At 42.3% G+C, this 21,929-nt stretch overlaps 1 long non-coding RNA gene across 1 annotated transcript in view; it reads left to right on the plus strand.

Moving 5' to 3' along the window:
* Positions 1 to 209: 209 nt before the first annotated feature.
* The window catches only part of LOC116657088, a 63,125-nt gene continuing 41,405 nt past the window's right edge, over positions 210 to 21,929 (plus strand). The window contains exon 1 of the long non-coding RNA XR_004312022.1: positions 210 to 352. This is a non-coding gene — a long non-coding RNA (uncharacterized LOC116657088). The remainder of the gene's footprint in view (positions 353 to 21,929) is intronic.

Genomic DNA, 21,929 nt, shown 5'->3' on the forward strand with positions numbered 1-21,929 from the left:
CCTAAATGATAATTATAGCTCATTCTGAACTACAAATTATATACACTAAAAATGTTGATTTAATTTAGGGTTACTGACTAGATTTTTTTTTTTTTTCGGAAAGCAGGTGTAATAGGAATTACATTGTCTGAATATTGTCAGTAATAGTAGACATGATGAATAGGTATAACCCAATTATTCCTGAATTTGACTTTATTTTGCAGATTCTGCTTGCAAGTGTTCAGCCTGTTATGCATTCTCCGTGATTTGTGCTGAAAGGATAAAACATTAATGAAGGAAATCAAAACAGATGCCTCTCCTGGACTGTCCAATAACGCTGTTTGAAATAGTCTATCTAAGAGAGAGGATGAGAGTGAGTATAAAACTGCAGACCAGTCTCCATGTGACTTCTTGGAATTCCATGATCAATCAATATTAAGTCAGAAACATTAATAAGTATCGAAGCTGAAATTAACTGCAACCTCTGACTAAAAGGTATTTACTTATAGTCTTTCAGTTAGTTTCTGTAATGAAAGATGGCAATGAATTAACCATGATTAGCTTGGAGAAAGGGGCTTAATAAGAAAAACTGCTCTTATTTAGAAGCTAAGTTCTTTCCTTATTTATTTTAGTGAATCCTTTTCCTTCCCCTACTCCGCTCAGAAATTGCCTTTCCGTAAAGCCATCCCTGCTTACAGTAGAGGCAGTTTGGAAGAACTTTGATTAGTCTTAAAATCTGAAAGGTGTCAGGAGCCTTAGGAACCATTAGAATCCAGTGGCTCTGAAAAATTAGTACTCAAGAAAGGCAGAGTGTACAGTGTAGGGGCTGGGATTCTGCAGCCAGACTGCTTGGTTTGGAACCTGGCTCCCCAAACTTACTGTGCCTGCGACCTTGAGAGAGTCACTTAATCACTGTGACTCTCAGCTTCTTCATCTGTCAGGTGGGCATAATAATAATAACACTTACATCATAGGTATGTATTATGACAACAAGGAAAGCTTATCACAGAATCCGATACAGGGAAATAACCCCTAAATGCATTATCGTAGGAAAAATTCAGGGTGCGTTTTTTTAAATGTAGATCTCCAGGTTCTCACCTTGAGAGATTTCAATTCATTCAATGTTTTTTTATTTAAAAAAAATTTTTTTTAATTGAGGTATAGTCAATTTACAGCGTTGTGTTAATTTCTGGTATACAGCATAGTGATTCAGTTTCATATATATATATATTTTTTATACCCTTTTTCGTTATGGGCCATTGCAGGATATTGAATGTAGATCCCTGTGCTATACTGTAGGACCTTGTTGCTTATCCAATTCATTCAATGTTAATTCAGGTCCAGATGTCTGCATTTTGACTCACATCCAAGGTAGTTCTGAACCACACTTGAAACACTTACTTGGTCCAACATCCTTGTTTAGAAGATGAGGAAAATGAGTCCCAGAGGGTGAAATCCCTTTGTCAGGATCACACAGTTAGTTAGTGATCCATCTGACAGAGATCCCAGGTTTCTTATCCAGCATTCTAACGTGTTCGCCACTGTAGCCGCCTCCATTTATTGAGTCTTTTAAAAAATGAAGTTCTCAACCAGAAGTGAACTTCAGAAACACCCAAAGGGCCTTTTCAAATACTCATGCCCATGGCCCAGCCCACACCTGCTCTATCTGATAAAAAGTGGCAGGTCTCAGACCTGAACCCAGCAGTCTCTGGTTGCCTTCTAGGGCCAGGTGATAACCTTGTGTTAGTTTCTCATGCTCTTCTCAGGCTGCAGCTCAGAACATGTGATTTCACTCATATGTGAATCCTTTTCATTTCCTGACCACACTGCTGGATCTTGGTCCTGTAATAAAGACACACATTGTTAAATGTAAATGCATATTTTAGTTTACTTCCCTTCCCCTCCCACCATGGAAAAATGCTGGCATTAGAGCCACTGCCCTGGCAAAGCATTTTGTTACTCCTCCCCAGTCTCCTAGGGCCTTGAAATACAGGTTGGGGTAATCCAGTGGTTCTAACTGGGGTTTCTTTGGCCATCCAGGAAACACTGAGCAACGTCTGAAGACATTTTTGGTTGTCACAACTAAGAGGCAGCGCTACTGGCTGCCATTGGATGGAGGCCAAGGATGCTGCAGAACATCCTTCAGTGCACAAAACAGCCCCTAACAAGGAATTATATGGCCACAGTGATCATTAGTACCAAAGTGAAGGAACCGTAAGCTAATCAGCAGGAAGAAGGACTCAGAATGGGGATTTGTTTCAGAGAGCTCTGAGAGCCACTTCTAGAGGGAAAAGCTCATGTGGAAGAGGAAAGAGTGAGGGCAGAGAACTCCTACCATTGGGGAGTGTCAGAGGGAACCTGGGGAGACAGTGGAGAGTCGGGTGAGGGACAAAGAGCTGGTGAGCCAGCTTCAAGTTGTGAGGGAGCTGGCAACTGAGGGGAAATGGTGCTTTGGCTTAGAAAGTGGATCTTCTTTAAGGTTCCTCCAGAGATGCAAGTTAAGATTAGAATGATTTATATTTTCGGTATTTTTCAATGTGATACTACTCCAAGACTGAGCCCATGGAGTGCTGGGTTATATTATGGTTACAGAACAGTCTTTAGAATTGGATTCCCCTTCCTCGAGATGATAAAAAGCATCTTAAAGTGTCAAAAATAATTTTACTTTTTCCTTATTTAAGCCTCAGGTCAACATCATACGCATGTACCATCTATAGTACGTATACTTTTCAGTGAGAAGGAACAGGGAGGTTGGAGAAGCTGATTCAAAGACCCAGAAAGGCTCTAGTATCAAATGTCTGGCTTGGCTTTTCTCCTTGTTTGGTCAGTAACTGACCACACTGACTAAAGGCCATTAACTATCTTGTTGACCCCAGAAAACTGAATAACCATATAATTTGTCAGTGAAATTCTTAGGCTAATGGGGACAGACCTTCTGGAAATAGTGACTGCAACACCTGTTGTAGGTTGTTACCACAATGGCCCCAAATCGTGCCCCCTTGTCCGTGTATCTCAGTGATATCACATTGCCACCCCTCCCCCCAGGAGGCGAGGTCTGTTGCTCCACCCACTGTGATCTGTGCCGGCCTGGTGACTGGTTTGACCAACAGAATGTCGTGTACACGTTCTGACACCTGGGCCACAAGAGGCCATGAGGCTTCAGCTCTCACCCTTTTGAAACCCTGAGACCTCCATGTTGTGAAGAAGCCCATGTTGTCCACTGGAGGATGGGAGGCCCAGAGTACAGAGCTGAGGCAAATGTCAATGAAGTCATCTGGACCTCCCAGCCCCAGTCAAGCTGTCAGATAACTGTAGCTACAGGAGTGGTCCCAGGCAAGACCAGTGGAAGAGCCACTTAGAGTGCCAACCCACCATATTGGGAGAAATAGTAAATCATTGATGTTTGGGGATGGTTTGTTTCTTAAGAAAAGGAACCTGAAAATTTCCCCAAAGTCCCTAGGATTAAACAGGCTTTTGGGAAGGGGGGCTTATGCCACAGGCCAAAGTAGTTGAATGCCCCTCATTGTGTTTCCTCTCCTTCTGGGCCCACAACAGCGCCATCTGGATCCCAGGCTGGCCCTAAGGAAAATGGTGAAGTCAATGAGGTGTGGCTGTGGCCCTTTCTTCTGTCTTCTTCTAGGAGCTTCTGTTCTCTCACAGATACTCCCAAGGTGCCAGGGCCCCCTTGGGGGAATCTTGTCACTACCAGCTTTCTCTAGGCGCCAAGAAGGCCTCCTCCTCCTTCCCACCCACAAAAACTTTTCTTCCCTAAATACCCTGTTCTCACCTCACTGTCACATGGAAAATGGTCCAGATCTGTTGATTTACCCAGGTGTGAATGACTGATGAAAAATTCACAATGTTTACAAATAATGATCTCAGAATTGTGTGTACCACAGGCATACACCACCTGTAACCTCACACTGACCAGGTAAGGGGGGACGCAGGAGGAAAGAGAATAAGAGGGGTGAAGTCACAGAGCTAATAAGGATAGAGCTTGAATCTTTCAGACTCTAAAGACAGTAACTTTGCCTGTATTTCACATCACCTGATCTATAGGTGTGACCTTGGATACTTCAGTTCAGGAACTGTGTCAGGAAAAAGAAGGAGATGGTTGGAAAGTGTCTCGTCATTCAGTAGGTGTCCGCTGAGTGCTCATTGTCCATAGAGTGCTATGTAAGCCATTGTAGGAGCCACTGAAGATTTATAAGAACCACTGAAGTTTTTGGAGCAAGTGAGCCCCCAGTGCTACTTTTTCCCCTGAATGATTATGCTCCCGGGAGCCTTGGCGAATAAATCAAGATTTGGAGTGAGCAGCTGAGAGGATTTGTCAGTGCCCAAGGTACGTAGGAAGACCTGAACTCAGGCAGGTTAGAAAATTGAGAAGTTACTTAGACTTAAAATTCACAGAATTGTAGTCATATTTTGAGAGATGGGATTTAAAACCTCCTCTCTCTGATGACATATCATAATAAGCCTTCGTCATATATTAGCAGAGTGGGACCAGGTTCTGGAATCATTTAGAAGTGGATTTGAATCCTAGTTCTAGCCTTTAATAGTTGTATTAATTTGGGGAACATACTGTGCCTTCTAAATCTCCATTTCCTTTGATAGGAAATGAATGTAGTAGTTGTAGTAGCAACTTCAGAGGACCGTTGAGTACTGAGTATGGTCATGTAGGCAAAGCAACTAAGCATTGTGCCTGGAATATTATAAATACCTAGTAAGCAGTAGTTACTTTTAAAAATTGTCATTCTGCTTGCATTTGAATGTCTTCCTGGTTTGCAAGCTTTTACTGTGTGTCCACAGTCCTCTTCCTTTTGCATCCGTTCGTGTTGTGACCTTGGGGTGTGTTTGAGTGTTTGATTAATCATTGTGCGGTCATTAAGAAAACTGTGTAAATATCATCACGGGTCTTCTCAACTTGTATGTGTTTTACCTGTTAGTTTTTGACTATTTTAAGATGCCCCATGCTGTATCCAGCACTATTTTACGGTCTGTGTGACAGATTGTGATTTAAGGAACTCAATTATCTGAGAATCTTGGGACATCTTGGGTTCTACAAATACGCCTAGAGGAATTAGCCTGCTTAATGGGGAAGGTAACGGGCATGTTCCCTCCAAGTGCAGACTCCTCTGAAATATCAAAGTTATTGCCTAGTGTTTGAATTGAGTCATATGTCAAGGAAAACACATTGCATTCCTTTGCCGTAAGACAAACGCCATATGTTAAGTTTATTTTTAAAGGGTGGGTAAGAACAGGGAGACCATGTTCCAGTCTGAGAAAATATTGATGCCGGGGTGTCGGCAAGGCAGGTTATGGTTTAATTCATACCTGTGGATTAAGGAATGAAAAATGAACCCACATCCCCAGCCTGACATCTGTGTAAATGGTGCATAGGGATGGAGGCCTGTCTCCCTTCTTCAGTGTTCTCGGGGGATAAAGTAAATACTGAAGGGCTTGACGTCTTTCCTAAGCCTAACAAAGCTGGCACAGCTGGCGCCCAGATGCACCGCTGGGTGGCTGGAAGGTCCTAGGGGCTGGGGAGAAAGAGCAGAAGTGAGCGGATGCCTTGGGGTTTAGGGGAGTTAGGAGAAATAGTGGAAAATTCCTGCTTTTACCCGGGATTGTCCTTAAGCACAACTGAGAATGTAGTTGGGAGTTCAGGGTGCCCCACCCCCTTTACCCACCCCCTTTCTGGCCATCTTGCCTGCCCACTCCCCACTCCATATCCCATCCTCTTTCTTCTCTGAGTTCACAGTTTCACTTGATAAGATCCTCCAGGGCACTCTGGAAGGCTGTCTTTAACCTAAAAATGCACATCCCTTATCCTTCTGCATTCCCCTGCTCATGCTCATCCTACCGACAGCTGGGCAAGATTTGGTAGCGCGTTTGTCATAGCGAGCAATTGGGAATGTCGTAAATGTCCAGCAGTGGATGAAATAAAGCATGGTGTTTCCATATTGGTTCTAAGATTTCTTGTTTGTGAAATGGGACCAATACTGGCTGCTTATTTCATGGAATTCCGTGAGGATGAAGTAAGAGCAGTTCTTGGTAGATAGTCAGCAGTCAATAAATTGTTGTGATAATGATGATGGTGATGATAGTGATTGTGATGGTGATGATGACATGGAATGCTGTGCAGCTGTTATAATGATCTATGTTCTTCTGCAACAACTATATTAAGGACAAAAAAAGGTGAAAAACACTAAGCATAGCGTATCATTTAAATTTTAAATTTTTATTTGTATATTCAGTGCAGCACCACATTGCCCACCAAGAACACACTTTTCTGGCTTTCAACTCTCATTTTGATGAGCATCTCAGACTTTCAGTAGAACTGGAAAGTAGAAATGTGCAGAAACATCACATTTTTTAAAACCTCACAAGTCAATATTATACAGTTTCTTTGGATATACTTCGGTGTATAAAAATGGAAACCTGTCAGAAAAAAGTACAGATTGAACTCCTGAAGAAGTGAGGTGCATAAAGTTTGGGGGTTTTTGTGCTTCTTTGATCTCAAAAAAATGGAGGTGATACAAATTTGGGTTAGAGGTAGGAACAATGGGAGTCTTATCTCTAATGTTTTGATTTTGTGCGGGAATAAATACTCATGTGTTATTTGTGCCTTTAAAAAAAATAGTTTAAAGGAGAAGGAGTCAGCCATGCTCAGGTGCTCACTTTTAATCAAGTCAAGCATGCGTTTTTTGAGCAGGCGTGACCTGAGTTTGCAGTCTGAGAATAGGAGGGCCCTCAGAGACCTCCCAGAACAGGTGCCTCATCTCCAGCGGAGGGAACCCAGGATTTAGGGTGGGAGGTGACAAGCTCAAGGTCGTGTAGCAGGGGAAGCAGGAGAGAGGGAGGAGCAAGTGGCCAGTGTCGGAATGGAGACAAGGAGATGGAAAGGAACTAGCAAAGTCATAGATCAGCTAAGATTAAGGGGCAAGGAGGCTGGAAGAAGGGGGATGAGTTAGAAGGAACTTCAGAGGTTTTGTAGTAGAGAGCCACACAAATCCCAATCCTCATGCAAGTTCCTCAGGCTTCCCCCTTCCCACTACTTGTCTGGGGGCTTCTGAGTTTGCCTGCTCACCGTCTAGGGCCTTTGGGTGTATTGATGCTATTAATAGCAAAAGAAGAATTGAAAGATAGCTCTAAAATCTAGAAATCTTTACATTAGAAAAGACTAAGACCCTCATGAAAGAAAATAACAGATTCTGAGTATTGAGGGGTAAGATTCAGAGGGGAGCCAGGCGAGAGGGAGTTTGGAAGCTTGGGGGGATGGAGGGTGTAGCAAGAGTTGGCTGCACTCCAGAGACCCTGAGGCCAAGAGGGAAATGAGGATTGTGTCAGGTTTCCACGGGCTGGGACTATAATCCTCTTGGCGTGACATTTCAAGAGACTTCAGTAAAAATTTAAATCATTTACTAACATATTCTGGAAGTAAGACTTGGTTTTGTGTTGAGTGAACTGTAGCCCAAGTTCCGAAAGTCCGTGCTAAGTATGACCACTGCTGATAGAGCTGGAGGGAGACACACAAGACTCTGAAATGTTGAGTCAGCATCAGGTGTGGAACCTGGAGCCCGCTCTCCAAACTGCCCCTCAGCCATCTTCACTCTTCCCTCTCATCCCTCTGTTTCTCAGACAAAGGTAAAAAGGAGGGGGCGATCACAGAATGCCCACCACTGAAACCACTTCCTTTCCCAGACTGGTGGAAAAGGATTTTATAAGAGCACAATTGCCGACCAAGAACACCCTAGCTTGGCTTTCAGTTTTCATCTCAGTGAACCTCTACAACTTTCAGTGGAATTAGAAAAGTAAAATGTGCAGAAACAGCATATATGTCAAATCATCGTGACCTAAAGGATGAAATACACACACATTAACATGCACGCGCATGTACACACACACACACACACACACACACACACACACACACACAGGACAAAGGGGAAGGGGCAAAAAGACACATGTCCTTGGTTTGTCCTGACAGAGTCCTGGATGGGAGGCTTGGGGACTTAATACATTTGGTACCCTGTTGAAAGAAAGTTTAAGGTTTTTCTGCTTTATTATAAGCATCCCGTACAGAATCTTGCTGTCTCTGCCCTTGGTTCCCTCTGCCTAGCAAATGGGTTTTATATGCTGTCTTTTCCAGGCAGATCAGAATACGTGTTGACATTCATTTGCCAAAGATTACCTGGGTGGCACCTTCTTCTAAGAATGGAAATGATTCTCCTGAATCCCGCACACGAAGAATCAACAACCTTGTTGAAATCATCTACATGACCTGGAATGCTAAAAGCCTTTGGTTTGCTAGCTGGAGTGCAAAAATATGAGAAATATTTAATCTTTAAAAATACACAATGGAATCATAATTTTGCTGCAGGTTCAAAGAGAGCACAATATAACTCAGTGTATTTAAAATGTAATGTCAGTGTATATTTTCAAAATGCAAACAGCAGAGAGCTTGATGAATAGCTAAAGAGCACCAGACCATATCTTATCCTTATAAAAGTGTCTCCCGTGAATGTTAACTGTATCTCTCAGAAAATTTTTAATACGCTCCATGGCCGAGTGTATAGACAGCAACTCTATAGAAATGTATATGCCTACCTGGTGTGTGGTCTTTGTCAACTCAAAGGGAAGGTTGTGTAAACTTGGAGGGCCCAGCCTTTTGCTTTTGAACCAGGAAACAAATCTAAAAGGTTATAATTTTCCAGCTCTCTCATATACCTAGTGTTGTAAAAAATCTATTTTTGATAAAATATTCTTCTATTTTTTAAATAATCAAACCAGATTATTTATAGTATATGTTTTAATCTGTGTTTGATGTTCAGTTGTGTATTTAAAACTCTGTTCATTTTATATCATCAAACTGATATATGTTCTTTTGAAAAAAAGAATTTGTATAGTGTGTGAATAGGAACTTAGCTACAAGTAACAAAGGCGTAAATTAATGGGGATTTATTCTCTCTTGAGTCTAGAAGCAAGCAGTCGAGCAGCATTGTCCAACAGAACTTTCTAGTATGATGGAAACGTCCTATTATCTGCGTCATCCAATTTGATAGCCACTAGCCACTGCCAGGTTGTTGAGTCCTTGGAATGTAGCTGGTGGGGCTGAGGGACCGACTTTTTTATTTTATGTAATTTTAATTAAGCTAAACTAAGACATCCATATGTGGCTCATGGCTCCCATAACAGACGGCAGAGCAGTCATGGGTTAGCATGGAGAAGACTCATGCTCTTTCCTCCTCGTATGCTCCTGTTTGTGGCTTCTGTACTCAGGATCCTCATTGTCTAAGATGGCTGCTGGAGCCACACCATGAATCTACATTCCAGGCAGCAGGAAGAAATATAGACAAAAGGGCTAATAGTCCCTTTCCTTTTGACAAACCTTCCTAGCTGTCCTACACAACACCGGTAGCCTCCAGCTTGCCCAGAATGTAGTCACATGGCTACACCAAGCTACTAGGAGTCTGGGAAAGATTCTGTTTTGTTTTTTGACCGAAGAAGGGATTTGAGGGCAGGCAGTTGGTAGTCCCTGCCATAAGAATGTGTAAAGTCTACCATTCCAATCCATTCCTCCATTCCCAACCCAGACTCATTCCTAGTCTTCAAAAATAACTACCATTAATAACCCTCTGTATAACCCTCTGGCAAATTCATTTGTATACAAACATACAGACTTTTTTTTACATTTTAATTTTTGTGTATCCTCTGCAAATCACATTTTGCACGTTTATAACATATCTTGGGTGGCTTTCATTGATTTACTGTATAGATCTAGAGCATTCTGCTTTATCCAATGTACAATGAATTCTTTGAGGTCAGGAACTGTTTGCTGTATTCCTCTTTCTGTCTTTCATATAGTAGAAAATGAAAAAAGTCAGGAGCGTGTTGTTTCCTTTTATGGATATACCACAATTTAGTTAACCCATTCTTTCCTCCTACCCCCCAAAAACAACCCCCCAAGAAAAAATAACTTTGCATTGTTCTCTGAAAACTTTAGATAGTTAACTAAATTAGCTACAGCACCTCCTCCCATCAGACTTCTTGTCTTCCCAATCAATGTCTAAAATTGATTGTCTCCACTGTGTTGTGATTTCCTTCAGTTGTTATAACAACTCAAAACTATGTGTCCATGTTTATGTTACGCTACAGAGGAACGTGCATGGTCTCAGAGGACCAGTTACAGGAAAAGTCGAACTAGTTAAAACATTCTCTTAGGATGGGAGAGAAGTCACTTCTTTGTGTTTCCAGACATTCTGTTAGTACAGATGTGCTCTCCAGCTGGAGAGAAATGGTCCCGGGCACAGCTTAGAACAGAAGCACCATGAATGGACATTGTGAAGGGGTCTAACCATCCCCAGCTGTGCCAGTCCCGGGGGGGGATTATTGTGTGGCAAGTGTAGCAGGAGAAACAGAGGGACAGTTTGGCAAACAGGAAAGAAGCAATAACTTTGAAAGCAGACAAATCAGGGTTTGACTCCTGGCTCAGCCTCCTCCTAATTCTGTGACTCCAAGTCAGTTACAAAATGTCCCTGAGGCTCACTTACCTTATCATTGAAGGGTGATAGTGTCCCTTGCCTCCTAGCATTGTGTGAATTAAGTGAAATATAAAATATTTCAATTAGTTCACATAGCAGGACTCACACAATCAGAGCTGTGCATGTGGAAACTATTCATGTGTTTCTGAAATACTGGAATAGGTCCTAAGAGCCAGTGGGTTCATGTCAAAAGGGAGGCCTTTAATGATAGTGGAGTTGCCCGTTAGTATTGAATAACTCAGACTGATATGGCCTGAAATCGAGCACGTTGTCATTCCTCTATAATAGTACCCTTACTGACACATAGACCAGACCTACTTGGGTGGCTCCTTTGCTGGTGGATTTGGTCGTTTTTCATATGTGGAGTGCGTAAAGATGAATACAATCAGCAGGACGGTAGTGGCCTGCCAGACCAAGAGCTCAGCATCCCAGACTCCGATTTAGATACACATCTAAACTAGAATCTTATGTTGACCATATGCGTCAGAAATACATAGGGCTACTGGTTAAAAATGCAAATTCCTGGGGCCCAAATAAAAATGCAGAATCAGAATTTCTGGGAGTGGAGTCCACAGTACTCCAATTTAACAAGCTTATTGGGTGATTTTTGTGCATAGAAAAATTTAAAAGCTTTTGTCGCTGAGTGACTTACATTGATTAACAATAGCTAACGTGAGTCACTGAATGCTTTTTAGAATCTACCTTGTAGAAGTGACATGGCTGACTGACACTAGAATACCAAAGTGAGAACACAGCACTGTCCCTTTCCTCATGTCAGCAACACAGTGTGATGAGCACAGGACAGAGATAAGTAGGAGGTCCAGAGAAATAGCAGAGAGGAAGGAGGGATTAACTCTAGCAGGCATTGCTAGAGGAGTCTTTAAAAAAAAAAAAAAAAAGTGATACCTGAGCCAGGTGTTGAAGGATGAATAGGAGTTCACCAAGTTGCCAGGATGGCACAGTACAATTCTAGGGCAGCACTTCTCAGGCTTTCTTGCATGTTTGAATCACTTGGGGATCCTATTAATAAAATGCAAGTTCTATTTCAGTGAATCAAGGTGATGCTCTTAGGTGATGGCCTATGGATCACACTTTGAGTAGCAAAGCTCTAGAGATAGAAATAGCATCGGTTATAACGTGTCAGACAAGGTTTCTCTTCTACCCATAGTGAGGCATGCATTACACATTATGTTGGTGTTTACTGACCTCCTTCCTTCTGCCCAGGAATGTCTTTAACTATCATTAAATAAATACATCCCTTACGCATCCCACCCTGGACCGTGGAGTTGTCCATGTAAGATCTAGTTCACTTCAAAACCCAGCATCAGCAATGTAAGCATTTGGTAACTGGTCAGTAATTTTTAGTGGGTTTTTTTTCTGGTCTATTTTCCTATTCCTTTTACTCCTCTTTCCTTCACCTCAACCTCATATTGACTTTTTTTTTCTTTTAGTCTATCCCCAAATTAAGGAACGACGGAACATATTTCTTGCACACGAAGTCTGGATGCTCCTCAGGACTTTGCTTTATGACACACCTTAGTGAAGCTCCTGGAGGTTGGCTCTCTCCTTCTTCTCTCTGTTATCGTCTAAGAAGGTTCCTCTGTGATTACAACTCTAAGCTTAATCTCTCTCTTGGGCTCCAGACTATTCTGCCAACCGGAGGCAGAGCGTGAAATGGTGGTCATGACCCCAAACTTTAGAGATAGACAATTCTAGATTACCATCTTAGCTCTGGCACTAACTCTGTGACCTTACACAAATTGCTTAATTTCTCTAAGCCTCCATGGCTTCACGTGTTAAAGAGGGAAAACAAGAGTATCTTGGAGCGTCTCTGAAAGTAATAAGCAATTCTAAGTGACGGGGAGCAGTACCTGGTTTATGATGGTTATTCAGAAAGAGCAGCTACCTAATCTTCATACTCACCTGCCCTGCGACAGTCACCTCCACCTCACCTCCATTTCAGTCTCAGTCCCTGTGCTGACCCAGACGGCCAACTCACATGCCCGAATATCCGGCGCCCACCCCCCGCCTTCACTCCCCTTCTCTCCCCCGTACAGTACTACCCTGTGCTTTGCCTGAAGCCAGTTCCTGCTGTGTAGTTCTTCTAAAGAACTCAATCTTGTTTGCACAGAAACACAAATACGCCCACACAGACCACATGGTTTGCTGTCCCTCCTTGTTTCATTTTAAGCCTGTGGACAGTCAAAATAGGCAGTGAGAAAGGGAGCCTCGAGAGAAAATGTGCTTGGACGCACCTGCCCAGTGAAGGTGCAGCCATGACAACCCGTGTACCCGCAGCGGGGCAACTGAGAGGTTTCTGTTTGGGTTTGGCTTTCTTAACTCCTAATCGTGTCTAACCTGTCTCACATATTAGAGGTCACTAACTGCTGTTGTCTGTCCTGCGGTGCCATTGCTTACTGCTGTAATGACCGCAATCCCAACCTTTTGAAAGGCTGGCCACTTATTTTTAGATGGACTGAGAGGATGCTTAAGTTGTGTCCAGAAACACTTTAGTAATTAACGATTTTATTTCAAAATCAGTTACGCTCCTTCAGCACTTACTCCACCAGTCCCTAATTCTGCAGATCTGAAGATTCTGTGTAGCGCACACATCAAAAGGCAGGCTTGTTTGGTTGGCTGGTTGGCTGTTTTGGTTTGGTTGCCCTTTGTCCTGGAAGAGACTGACATGGGCAAGTAGTGGATGATGAAGAGGGCGGGGAAGGCTGACCTCCAACCACTTTTCTTGCTCCTATTGATCTAGGGGAGCTGCAGTTTATTTCCCAGCCTGATGATTTTCAAACTTTCACAAATACATTGATTCATCAAGAAATACTTCCTATGTGCTTCCTATGCACAGGAAGAGGATCCGCTAGGGAGATACTGGTCCCAGGGCAGCTCCCTCATTTCTCTGCGGCAAAGGTCCAGGCTAAGCGTCTGGCTGGTTGAGGGAGAGCTGGGGTACTTGCTGCAAAGCCACAGGTGCACAGCCAGCGTTTTTCCTTTACTTGCTTGCTTATGGGGAGTGGTTTCAGGTGAAGGTTCTACTCTGAGAACTTTGACTCTGCCCCTAAATATTAAACATGACACTCAAGATGCCTCCCTGCAAGGGAATACAGTCTAGTGGTGGGAGAAACAGACGTTAAATGAGGAAGCAGACACAACATTGGATAAAGACAGCAAGAAGTGCTATGAAGGAGCGTGATAAAGAGTAACAAGGAATATTAGTGGAGGTGATATTTAAGATGGAATTTGAAAACGAGGAGTCAGGCACCCTAGGGACAAAGGATCAGGTATGTCGGCAGGTGGAGCCGTTCGTGAGTCTAGAGGTGGGAGCAGAAGGACCGTCAGACCACAGCCTGGAAAACCAGGGCTGAGTAGCGCTAGCTGAGTTTGGAGGTGGGACAGAGCTACATCCCACAAACTCTGAAATGCAGCTTGTAAGTTCCTAGGGCAAATGATGTTCAGGGTTGCTGGGGCATGGGAGGACCAGGAGCAATAGGGCTGCTGAAAGCAGGCAGGTGATGGCGGGAAGGATGGAGAGGAAAATTGTCAGGCTAGGTACTGGTGATGGTTCATCAGTCTGCAGTGGTGACAGTGGGGAGAGGGTGACATGACTGAGTTATGTGGTCTTAAAGGGAGAAACTACTTTGTTTTAATTTACTTTGATCAGTATTTCAGACCCCCCCCCAAAAAAAAGTGTACAAAGAAAATGTAATCAGTGCCTTTGTGTCAGCTTAAGAAGTAAAGCTCTATACCAACATTGTTGTAGCCCCCTGGGTAAATCCTTATAGATTCACCCCCGCTCCTACCCCCACCAAAATACCTCCTGTTAGACAGGATGCCCATAATCACCAATCATTGCTTTATGTTTTGCCACATAGACATGTATCCTTAAACCTTGGTTTTCCGTGTCTTTAAAATTTGTAATGATATATTATACATTTTTCTACAGTTTCCTTTTTATTTACTTATTTAGTTTATTGAAGTACAGTCAGTTACAATGTGTCAGTTTCTGGTGTACACCACAATGTCCCAGTCATGCATATACGTAAATATATTTGTTTTCATACTCTTTTTCATTAAAGGTTATTACAAGATACTGGATATAGTTCCCTGTGCTATCCAATTTCCTTTTATTCTTCAGCATTAAATTGTGAAATTCATTCAAGTTGAGCTGTAGAAATATAAATATGTATATTTATATTGTATCTGTATATATATGCATGTATATAGATAGATAAATATCTGTCTATATACATGCATATATCTACCTCAGGTTCATTCACATATAACTACTGCATAGTTTTTCACTCTATAAATAATTTATCCTTCTCCTTAGTGAACATTAAATTATTTTCAGTTTTTGTCATGTCAGACGTTGCTCTAGTGAACGTTTTTGTACACATCTGTGTTGTGCATCTCAGTGAGAGTTGCTCTGGACTCACCTAGCGTCCTAGGATAAGGGCTTTTTTAACTGACTAGACACTGCCAGCTTGTTCTACGATGTGATCATAAACATTTATACTCCATCCAGGAGTGTAAGTTTCCATTACTTCATATCATCATCCCCACTTGGTATTGTCCAAATTCTTAATTGAGTGTGAGGTGGTATTTACTAAGGTTTTGGCATGTATTTCCCTAATTAAAAATGTAGTTGAGCATTCTCATGTTTTGTGCAACATTCACATTTCATGGTCTGTGGATTGCCTCAATCATCGTGTTCCCATTTTCCTTATATTGTATGATTTTTAATGAATATATAGGATTTTATTATACTGCCTAGACACTCATCCTGAGTGATATACGCACTTACAGAGTCTGCTTTTTTCTTTCGTTTTCACTGTCTTTGGTTGAACCTCTGTTCTTAATTTTAACTTAGATTTATCAAGCTTTTCTGTGCCGTCGTTCAGAAATCCTCCAAGGAAAAGTTCTAGAATGAATGTGATCTGGAAGCATCCATGATAAGTGAGGTGAAATCTGACTCTTACTTGTTGCTCTGGGTCAGAGAAAATAAGGATGAATGAGTGGCCTGTGTTTGGAAAGGAGACTTCTATTAAGGCAGGAGAGGTTTCCAGGGAAAAGTCTACAGTATATAGTGATATTTCATGTCAAAAAGTAGGACTCAAAGGAGTCAAGTCGAAGGGGGTTGGCAGTGGACATGCAGGACAAGGAGACTTAAAGAGAAGGGTAAGAATGAGCCAGGTGCAGGTGGAGAAGAAAAAGAAATGGCTAGAAGGTGATTACCTCTTAGCCAGTGACCGTGAATCCCAGGAATAAGGGAGGCAGAACTGAAGAGGGACCCGTGTGGACCTCCTCACCCCAGGGGTCTTGTCAAACTTTAATGTGCACATGAATCACCTGGGGATCTTGCTGAAATTCATGCTCTAAATCAGTGGGTCTGGGGCCCAAGATACTGCATCCCTAACCAGCGCCTGAGTGATGCTACTGCTGGTGGTGCAGGAAACAGAGAGACAGTGCACCATCCTTAGCAGTCAATATTTGAACAGCATTTCTCAGGATAAACTAAGTCGTCTCAGAAGGAGTGTTCACAAACCAACAGATCTACAAAAATTTTTCTGGACCCTGAACATTTCTATTGTTCCTTCCAGAGATTGATCCTCCCCTTCCTTTGCAACTTCCCAGATCACGAGACTCAAGCATCTGAATAACAAGGTCGGGGACCACTGCTCTGATATGCGAGAGTTGGATTGGCTTTGAGCCCAAGCAAGTGCCTGGGCAAAGAGGTGAGAACTAGGCTTATCTGCAGGAAGAGAAAGAAAAATACCGTATGATATAACTTACATGCCTATAATGAAAATGAATATAAAAAGGAATATATATATATATATGTATAACTGAATCACTGGTGTGCACCAGAAATTAACACACATCGTAAACCGACTATACTTCAATTAAAAAAAAATGATCTAGGCTGACCTGTCTAGGGCTTTGGCGATGGAGTATGCTTAGCCATCTCAGGTAGGTAGTACACAACAAGCCTCTTAAAAGGAAGTGTGAGGAAAATGCCTAAAAAGTAAGCCAAGGCTCCAACAGGGAAGGTGGAGGAAATAAGCTGACTTTCCAAGGAAACTGGACAGATCACAAAGCTTCTTACATGCAGAGTTGTCCCTGGAACAGACAGTTAGAAAAATACGACTTTCCAGGTATTTGATAGAGCAGTGACTGCAGCTAGTTCAAGCACCTGGACTGGCTGAATTAATATTCCTATCCTATGGAGATGTTATCACGAATGGCACCAAAAAAAAAAAAATCATGAGAACGATAATCATCTTTCATAGTTAATTTTTCCTAGGATTGTAGTTATGATGAGCCACTAGTTTGCTTCTAAACAATCAGATGTTATAAAATAGGTTGTATTTTATAGTATATAATTTTATAATATATAATCTTTCTTAATAAATTGTGATGTACTTCAGTGTTGTTAATGTGATAGCCTAATGCTATATCAAGGTAGCAAAAGTGAAGCTTCCTGGCATTTTTTATATAAACACTATGAATGACAGTACATTTGCATTAAAGTTGACAAGAAATTATCTTCAGGTTCACGAAGATTCTTTAGCAACTATAACACCTTTCACACAGTGAGGACATGTATTGAATGAGTGGACAATGAAAGTCTAATGATTGAACTGCACCTGAAAACCATGCTGAAGGGAAGGAGATACAGTGGCAGTACGGCCAGCTAGCTGAACAAAAGCCAAGCTTTTTAGGGGTGGAGGATATAGCTCAGTGGTAAAGTGCTTGCTTAGCATGCATGAGGTCCTGGGTTCAATCCCTGGTACTTCCATTAAAAATAAATAAATGAGCCTAATTACTTCCTGCCTCCCTACAAAAAAATAGAAATAATAAATTAAAAAAAAAACCAAGCTTTTTAAACTTGGATATATACATAGGATATGTATATATCCAATACATTCAACACATAATGATGTGTACATTCAGCTTTAGGAATAAGCAATGCCCTTTAAGCACAAGGCTTTAAAGAATCGAAGAAGTTGAACTTTTCATAGAAAGTTTGTCATTTGCTAGTTCTACAACCGGGGGGGCAAAGCCACCTGCACTTCTTTGGATCTCAGTTTCTTCAGCCGTCAAATGGGGGAAAGGATGTTAATACTGTCTGAAGATCCAGTCGATGATTTTCCTTTCATTTGGTTATTTTTAGCTCATTTCAACGGAAATGTCTGTAGAGGAACTACGAGTATGACCTTTCATGTGCTCCGCAAAGGCTGGGGTCCTTGAGTCTGACAATCTGGGAAACCAGAGGAAAAAGGAACCATCTCTGGAAGAGGCAGTGGAAGTATTCTGGCCAAAACTAGCTTGTTGCTGATCTGTTGGTTTATGGTCACTCGGTCCAAGGCCGTTTTAGTTTATCTTGAGAAACGCCGTAACTGACCCAAGGGTTCCTAGAACTCTGTTGGAATTCAACTGACATAGTTTTAAGGCGATTTTGTTTTCCTCTATGAAATTCATTATTACCCTCAATGGACTCAATTAATTAACTGTCTGATTTTCTTGCTCTGCCGACTGAAGAGGCACCTTTCCATTTGTAGGATATTTATTGCTTTAGGCATGAGTTCTTTTCACCCAGTGATACCTCGCATGTTGGGTTTTTTCCTCTTTTTCTTTTCTATTCTATTCTCCCCATGATATTTGCTGGTGTTTACCATGGTAGTAGAAAAGACTTGCAAATTGTCTTAAATTCAGTACTAAGTTTTTTTAACACCAACCCTTGGCGTCAGGGGCGTCTGAGTTTCTTCCTCCTTGTTGTTGTCTCTTGTGCAAGAAGGGAAACCAAAACAAGCCCTTGGATGACACTGGTCGTCATGGCCTGGAAGAGTTTATCGTCTTGCAGGATCCTTCAAGGGTTTCAGACCTTGGAGATGATGACAGGAATCTGAGTGGCCTCAAAAATATTCTACTTTCAGGAGTACACTTGGATTCAACGGGGAGGTGAAGGCTGAGTTTTAGACAATGAGGGCTGCCCCCTCTCTCTTGCTACCAAGGAGATTTCAGAACTGGTCCTTGCCAAGGGGGAGGAAAAAAATGGGGGGAAGGGGAATTCCCTGAAAAATGACCACCAGTGCTAAGATGCTGAGCTGCCGTTACAGCGCAGATGTCCAGCTGGAAATATTTGAAAGGATTTGGATACCCAGTGGAAAACTCCAGAAGGGGTTCTAGGGTTAAAGGGCACGTATGTAGCCTTAAAGGCAACGTATGACAGAGCTGTTTTTCTCTCAGCACTTGACAGGTGTGTCGTGGACAGCACGTCTGGCTCCTCGGGGGAGCTGACAAAATGTCGGGGCTCTGCGCCCAGCTTAGTTGAGCCGTCAGTCACTTCAGGCCCTTGTACAAACAGTTACGTGTCTCCAGGCCTTTCCTTTCTATTCAGGCTTTTTTCGAGTTAAACAAAGTCACTGACCATCACAAAGAAAATACCCAAAGCATTGTATGGGAGTGAAAAAAAGGGGGTGCAAAATGGTACTGTTTACTTTGCTGGGCTTGGATTATAAACAAATATCCACACCTGTGCTGGGCCTCCGGCAGATGAAGAACCCAGCCAACTATTTGAAACAAACACATTTTCATACTTTTCATAACTCCAAGTCACTTTCGCACAGGTTGCCAAGCCTGAAAATTAAACCACGAAGAAGAAAAAGAGCAAACAAAGTATTCTGTGGGTGATTAACCACAGGAGGAAAATGGCTAAATTGCTCAAACTTCATAACCAATCTGTGATAGTCATTTCTCTATTCAGTAATCTTGCTGGAGGTGGAATACTTTTTAAAGAAGCATTTAAAGAGGTGATGGTGCTGATAGATTGCTCCAACACATAAAATTGAAAGACCAGTGAATGAATTTCACCACAATATTCATGCCAAGTGTTAATGTTGGAATAAAAATCAAAGTCAAGAAAACTTAATATGATCAATTTAGTCAAAAATGAAGTCAGGTCAGTCTCACTAAGGATAGTTTCTTGTTTTTAACTATGGTCAACCCAGGAGCGTAGTAACTCCACGGTACCCAAATATTGATTGGGTATCCAACACTCTGAAGTCTGCTGACTACATAGAGACAGATCCTGTCAACAAACAAATGAGCCCTTTGCTGCTTCACTTTGTGCAGTTAAGTGCATCTTCTTGAAAGATCTTCAAAGGTTATTACCCAGCTATTTTTAGAGCCATTGAGGGCATTGTTTCCTTGCTAGTTTCCTCACAGATCTGTAGAGTTATTTGCTGGCTTTTGATTCCCTGGATTTCAGGGTTGGCTCAGGGACCGAGTTAGTTTGCTCAGAGTTGCCAACTGGTAGCGAGATACCACAGGAGACACAGCCAGCCAGGATCCTCAGTGACGGTGATGGTGGAGTGCCTTGGGTGGTCCTTGTGTTCACGTAGCTGACTTACCTGCAGACACCCCGGGCAGGTCCAGAAGCAATTGTAATATTTGGTGAATGTTTAAAAAAAAATACTTGGAGAGCCATTGTCTTAGATGGAACCTGGAGGATTTGTATTAAACTTTTAGATTGAAAATTAAGCGCCTGAGTTTTCCTTCTCCCTGTAAACACTAGTCATGGTTACTACTCACAAAACCATTCTGTGGTTCATCCCAAAGGGATTTTGAATGACTTTTGTTTAAAACAGCATAAACACTTGTGGAGTGAAAACCATATGCTGGAAAAGGGATGAGCCAGACGCAAAAATGAATGAAGGAAGGATCCGGGCCTAAAGAAAGTTTTCTTTTATCGGGGAGATGAAACACACACAAAAAGGATTTTTAACGCGAGAAGAGCTAAGGAAGTTCTAAAGAGGGTTCTAAACAGTTTTCTTTGAGGTGAGCAGAGAAGGAGACTGACTCAGAAGAGTTGTTAATCTAAGATGGGGTTTCTCAACCTCAGCACTATTGAAACTTGGGGCCAGAGAGCTCTTCACTGTGGGGGGCTGCATTATAAGATGTTGAGCAGTGTCCCTGACCTCTACTCACTTGATCCCTGTAACGCACACGCACACGCACCAGCTGTGACAACTGAAGATCCAGACATTGTCAAATGTCCCCTGAAGGAAAAAAGAAAATCACCCTTAGTTGAGAGCATTCTCCTAAGGCATTGTTCCTTAAAGTTGCACCAAAGGCAAATTGCATCAGAAATCACCTGGGTGTACATGTTAAAAATACAGTTTCCCTGGCCTTGCCCTGACCCTGCTGAATCAGTGACTACCTAGAAGTAAGACCCAGAAATCTGCCTTTTACAAGTTCTCCCAAGTATTTCTTATACTCACACAGCTTTTAAGACAACCACAGACATAAATATACGTATTTGGTAAAGGTGCCTTTCCGATCAAAGGACAGAGTTTGACTAACGTTTAAGGGCAGCTCTTGGGAACTTGGAAGAGTGTATTTCTATAGACGCAATTCAGGGCTAATTTTCCTATACTGAATCTTGCCCTATGTCAAGTTATACCAGAGAGAGGCTCCAGGCCACTCCATTTCCATCTTGACAGTACATTGGAACCCCATGAGGAGCCTTAAAAACCAGGGATGCACGAGCTTCACACCTGGAGAGTCTAGTTTGATCAGACTGGGATATGGCCTGGGCACCAATATGTTGAAAATCTCATTGGGTGGCTCTGAAATGTTTCCAAGGTTGAGAACCACTGGCCTAAGCCAGAGTCTGCAAACTTGACTGTGTTGACACAAGCCCACAATGATGCAAAGAGTGACAGAACAGGTCCCTCCTCCAAAAAGTTGTCTAAGCACATCACAAATCCCTGGTCACAAGCTTGCAGAAAATAGGAAGACGTCCCTGAAGGAAGATAGAAATGACCAATGGTCCAGAATATGTGAAAATTCGAGCCTAATGAGATTTTTTTTTCTTTCAGATTTTACTCTTTGGGACAGTAAGTGAATGAGTTAAAGAAGGCAGGTCATGAAACTCCCAAAAGACAACCATTCTTTTTAGGGACTGTTCCTCTTAAAAAGGTTGATATTAAATATGAGGGTCAGAAGCCCAAAGGACATGCATGGGTTCTGGCTGTCCCCTGTTCTCTGACTGGACAGGCTCTTTAGATAACACCCATTCACTCTCCCTTCTCAAGTTTCTGTCACTCAATTTGGTCACACCTGCAACAATAAACTCTTGAGAGTCCACGTCCCAAATCACTGTCTTTTCTCTTTTCTCCCACTTTGTGACAGTCACACTCACTGTGATCTCTTGAGAGAGACATTGGTGAACAGACCACGCCATCATTATTCCCAACACAGTGGGGCTTAGCAGGCACGGGAGTAATACTTGAGTCCCAGCGCAACCGTAAGGAAGTTGCCTAGCCTCTCTGAGCTTCATTTGCCTCCTCTTTGCAACAGGGATGCTGGGGTCCGTGTTTATATGAGGATTCA

Source organism: Camelus ferus, chromosome 17, assembly GCF_009834535.1.
Source record: "Camelus ferus isolate YT-003-E chromosome 17, BCGSAC_Cfer_1.0, whole genome shotgun sequence".
Lineage (NCBI taxonomy): Eukaryota > Metazoa > Chordata > Mammalia > Artiodactyla > Camelidae > Camelus > Camelus ferus.